Raw genomic sequence first — 6,369 nt, 5'->3', positions numbered from 1 at the left:
TCAAATTCCAAGCGGGTAAGTCTAAATTTCAATTTTTGTTTTCGGTGTAAATTCTTTAAGCAGCCGATTTGAGTTCCAATCTCTTAATATGTTAGTCTATTGATACTGGGGATTGTTTCTATACTAATTTTGGAATGAAAAACGTATAGGAAAGGTGGGTTTCGTTAGCTTACAGTGGCTCCGGTGAGCTCGTACGATGTCGGCTCCTGCTCGAACAGAGTCGCCGGAGTCCCTGGGTGTGGTTGGCGTTCAAATTCGGTCGGAAAACACTACTTCCGATTTCAACACCGAAACTTCTCAGCTCCGGTACGGTGGTTTCCGGTCGATGAAATGGTATGGTCCTTTGACAAAAAATGATCCTCGTAACGTCTAGTTTAGCATAGATTATTTTGAGATTTTTCTGGAAAATTGTATTTTGAGGCAGAGGATTAATTAACAAAGTTTTCGTGTTTGGTTCTTACGGAGACAAATTGAACTGTGTTCGGTATTGGTTTTGTAATGAAATTGGACTGTAATCTGTACTGTGGAGGTTTATTTGAAGGAAACTGTAAATGTTGTGTTGTTGTTTGCTCTCTGTTGTGAAATCAATGGCGAGAGAGGAGAGGATATATAACATGTGCTAAAGATGGTTGTCAACGGTGAGGAGTGATTAAGATCACACTAAGAAAAATGGCAGACATCTAATATTTGGTTAGTTAGGTCTCATAGCACAACGAACGATCGAGAGCAAAAGAAAAGAATAGTGAAAGAAAAAGATGATTTAAAATAAAAACGTCAAAATCACTATTATTAATTATCTATCCGTCACGATCCACACGTGTAATACCAAACGTTTCGAGTATTATACCCGATATCCAAAGCAAGAAAATATATATTATCAGCTATCGAAAATATTAAGAATTTAAGGGCTAATTCTCTCGATAAAATGCTACGCGAACAATTTAAAACGACTATTCGAAATAATTAGATATACTACGCGTCTAAACGGAGTACGGGTGTTACAATTCTCCCCCACTTAGGTTATTTCGTCCTCGAAATAGTACTAACCTGTCGAAGGAAATCAGGCACTGAAGAACTTTATTTCGCATCATCATATTCTCATCTATCTATGACTGCGACACGGACTTTTTCGTAGGATCAGTCCTCTCGATTCAACTGAAGAATGCTCGAGAATATAAGATGGATCGTAGTCATACTCTTAAGAATCAATACATGAAATACGTTATGACTTAGATGTATCTGACGATAGTTTTAACCAATAGGCAAATTTAGCGATGCGCTCTAGAATTCTATACGGATCAACGTACATTGGCGTTAACTTGCCTTACTTACCGAATCGTATTACTCCTTTTCATGGTGAGACTTTCAAGAATACTAAATATCCTTCTTCGTTCTCGTTCTCATTATGGGTCCAGCTGATGGATATTTTAAAGTACGTGAAAATCGAAACTTAATACTAGAAATCTAATACAAGAAGCTTAATTTGAATCCTTGCCATTCTAATGGCAAGTCTAAGTGATAAGGAATTTTTTCTCGATCCTCTGTACGATTTTGAGTTGATAAATAAAACGTGATATATCAACCTTGCCTCCACGTTTGAAACGTAGAATGCATATCCTGAAAGATAGCTTCTAACATGCTAGAACTTTTCTTCATTCTCTGCGTCGATCTATTGGGAATTGAAACTAAGACTCTCTCGTAGGAAAATGCTACAATCTAATTCCTTGATGGATAATAGGTGATCATTAGGAAGGAAAATATTTGTTGAAACGAATTACTGGATCGTTGACTCTATTAAAGGAACTCTACTAGAGTTTACTGACATAGAAAAGTATATGACACTTTATCTTAGGATTTTGATATCCTAGATAAATCATACTTCGCTCTTTTACTGAAATAGTGCGACCCTATTGAGATAATCCAACTAGATTATCTATTTAAGAGATATAGTTTAAACTGAAGATTTCTATAGGTATCTATCATCTATTCTAGAGACTTCTAACAGCTCTGCTGGTTATGAAACTATTAACTGATTATTTATTCAGACCCATGAATTTCTATTTCTAATACTGATTATAGACAATGGTACACTTTCTAAATAACTGATTAAAATCATGTACAACTTTGACCTTAACTTGACTACATCTTATACTACATGGTCATTTACCTCATGCATATTCAATGATCCATTATTCTAGAATGTGACTTCTTATTGACAAATGCAACAGGATGCTTATATAATTACTGACACATGATACATGGTGCATCTTACTAATAACATGTCTATATATGGCAATTGGTTCATGCACACATTTAGTGACTTAAGAAATGTGACATCATGGTGATCTTCTTATAATAAATTTCCTAGTTATGCAATACTCCACTTTAAATCGTAGTCCATGCGATTCTGAATGTTTCTATAAATGTTGACTTCAAAAATAAAAGTACATATGCTTATTTTTCATGCTAATGCACTTCTTCCTCGCTAACTGACATACATTTTACTTAATATGCAATGATTATTAACTGAATGACCGTATCGACTATTAATCATTCTTAATTATCTCTTCTAGACAATTTACCATTTAGTCAAAATTCTAATAAAATTAAAATTTATACTTATCTAAGAAAACGTTATTCTTGATTCCGAAAGAACTTGCTACTAAAATATCAACTCGATTAATCAATCATCAATTATTCTATCATGACTATATTGCACTTTACCATTTTACATTTATCATAGTCTCATTTTAAATTCATATCTCAATAATTCCAATCTAACAAAATTTTATCATGCATTAATAGTTGACTATATTAACAGTTTCTATTATCCCTACATATAAAATTTCATACTTATCTACATCTAACTTATCTGAAATTAACTGCATCTAGTTATTCCTGATTTACTTCTAATAAAGAAAAATTAATTCTAACCCTTCTAAGTAATTATTCTTATTTCTATTTCCGATCTTATAATTTATTAAGTGATCTGTTATTCTATTACCAACATAACTCATTACTACTAACAACTGATAATAATGACATCTATTAATTAACACATGTATTGATATTTCTAAATGCAAACATTTTCTATGTATGACATTAGTCTCTCTAATCATCATAACAAAATATGTTCCAATGCATGTTTAGACCTTAACATTATGCACTATTACATCTTATCCGATCTTTAATACTCTTTTTAAATATGTGCCATGATGATGCCAAAGAAATGCTTATGCTTTCATTTTATATTTAACGTGAATTAAATCTTTATCTGATGGAAAACTTTCTAACTGCTTAGACTCAAAATGTCTAATGCAATGCATACTTTGAAAGTTTATTACTCTAAGTGATATCCTGATAATTCCTAGAATTCTTAAATTAAACTGGTTATTGACCAAGGACTAAACATTTATCGACTCTTTCAATTGCACATTGCAACAGATCATAGAAGTTATTGGGAATAGAGGAAGATATTGGAATTGCGATTTTATAACTTAGATCGTTCATGAATCTCTTCTCATCAGTGTCTCCTTTATTAGGAATGCACTATAAGTGATCCGTTCATCATCGTCGAAATACGTGTCGTATCGCGAAACTAAATGTAGAATTTATCTGGTCTTTCATCATCGTCAAAATACGTGTCGTATCGCGAAACTAAATGTAGAATTTATCTGGTCTTTCATCATCATTGAATCTTTGGCTCCAAGGCTGCGAAACCTCTCAATTGGCATTTTACCTCCTCTTCGGTTCATTATCTATCAAACGGCGTGGCTCCTCGAACTTCTGGATTAGGCGACGATGCCTCATTATTACGATTAGTGGAATCTCGATCTAGCTATTCAGGGTTAGCATCCTGAATCTGGCGGATATTTCGTCAAACGCTTATTAGCTACATATCTATACGTAGAAGAATATCTTCATCGTCTACTTCGATAAGCAGAATTCTTCATTCCTCGTGGATATGGCTCGATCGATCATGACTTGATTTGATTAACTTTCTATAGATCATCATTTTTTTTTCAACACATCTTTTCAAAACTTTAAACGAAAATTCTTATTTTAAAAAATTATTTCATAAAAATAATTTTATTCAAATCGACTCTCGAATTGACAACTGAAAAAGAAAATTTATGCGTGATCACGACTTTTAAAACTTTAGTTGATCCATAGTCCGTCATCTTATCAGAACATGACTTATTGATTTGTCTTTCATCTTTCACTTCCATCTTCATCGTTTGTGTTACTTGAACTTCAACTTCAAGATTTCTCACATTTGAGAATAAAATGACATCGTTCATCGTACGAGTCATAAAACCTTTAAGCTCGATCGTTTATCGTTTAAGTCATAAGACTTTTAAGTTCGTTCGTCTAATTATCTAATGGTTTATCTCTTTTAACTCAATTTATTGTAACGATCCGGCCCCGCCTCAGCCCGTTGGCCGTTCTCTCAAGGTCTACTTTAATTCTAACGTGTTTAGCGAATCCACGAATCATAATCGCAAAAAGGGAATTGTTCCTATGAATCACTTACTCTAAGTAAGTATTCACGCACGTATATAAAACTTAGATACAGACCTCGCAGAGCTTAATTTCACCTAGGTATTTTTCCTATGGTCATTCTATACCCCAACATTTTCCCAAAAGACACTTAACCTGGGCTCTGATACCAAAATTGAGACATCCCACTCATGATTTTCCCTCTAAGGAATATCCTCCAAAGACGGAAGATCACTCGAGGAGCGTCTGGGGTTAACACTTATCAATTTAACAAACAAATAAATATTTAAGTTTTATATTGATAAAACATAGTAAAATAAATTAATTACAAATAAGGTTGAAATATTAATAAAAGCCAGGTTAAGTCTAAGACTCACTTCGGCACAAGTGCCGCCCAACAGGTTTATTTAAGTAAGACCATCACTATGCTCTGCTCGAGGCTGTGGAGTAATCTACCTCGATCTCCAAACGATAACTTATTCTACTCGTTACCTGTAAAAAAATTTAATTCAACGTTTATGAGATATAAAATCCCGTGAGTAGGCCGTTAATTATAGGAGGAGTTTTTCCCCCCTTATATATTCTAGATTCTACCCACGTAATATTTGAAAATATTATCATGAAATGCATATCCAAAATCTTAAATGATTTTTATCTCAAATAGTTTATATATATATATCAAAATATATATATATTTTCCAATCAATTCAGACAATAAAAATATGTTATTTATTTATATAGTAACCACTTTAATCCCACAATCGAACCTTTACCGATAAATCGATAAAGTCTAGTGTCCTACCACCGGGACAAGCTACCTTTCCGCTCCCCAACCAGGCTCTGGTCGAGTTTTTGAACTACGGCCCGCGGCCCTCCGTAGCCCAGCGCCCCGTCATGACAACCCAAATCCGAGCATTCCGTAGAACCGGCGTAGATTCATAGTGTGAGTCCCGTCGAACTCACGAATCAGTTTATGTATGTATCCGTCCGAGTTCCCACATGTGGTTACATGTAATAATATTTTTTATAAATCTTTACGGATATTTATCCGATTAATTTATTTAGAATTCTTTCCGAATATTTTCTCCCACATTATATATATGATTATTTATCATATAATTCATAATATTTTTCCCAAAATATATATATATATATATATCAATTCCAAATTATTTCCCAATTCGTATATATATATATATATATTCGTATATATATATAATACAACCAATCCTAGGTAGCTATTATATATATATATATATTATATACAAAACAACATGCATGATACATAATAAAAACATAAGCGCCTTCTATAATTAAAAGTCTACTCACAGTGATGAAGACCGTTAATTAGCTAATCGGTATTAGATACTTCTCCAATGTCGTCCGTAGTTTCGTTACCTACTAAACGATATATATAACAATCATTATTTTCTAATTTTATAATCAAAGAAATATCTAGACGTTCTATTTTAGTTAGATTAGATCTATAAGTCGTGTTAGTATTTACTACGACTTAATTCGTACACGTCTCACTCGTCGAAATACCTCTAAGTTACTTTCAAAATATTTATATAATAATAAAATTTTCCCCAATTATAGAATTAAATATTTTTATACCATAAAAATATTTAAGAAATTTTCAGAATAGTACTAATCATTTAAAATAATATATTATAATTTTTCTGAATTTTTCTAAACTGATTTACTATTTTTAAAACAATTTATTTACTTTAATAATATATTTTTAACTCTAATTTTACCAAAAATCGAAATAAATTAAATCTGTTATCATAAAATTCTAATTTTTACATATGTTGTTTAAAATAATATTTATAACCTACTGTAAAAATTTCATAATTTTTGGATAAG

The sequence above is a fragment of the Rutidosis leptorrhynchoides genome, unplaced genomic scaffold, assembly GCF_046630445.1.
Source record: "Rutidosis leptorrhynchoides isolate AG116_Rl617_1_P2 unplaced genomic scaffold, CSIRO_AGI_Rlap_v1 contig96, whole genome shotgun sequence".
Classification (NCBI taxonomy): domain Eukaryota; kingdom Viridiplantae; phylum Streptophyta; class Magnoliopsida; order Asterales; family Asteraceae; genus Rutidosis; species Rutidosis leptorrhynchoides.
This window is presented reverse-complemented; position numbering follows the sequence as displayed.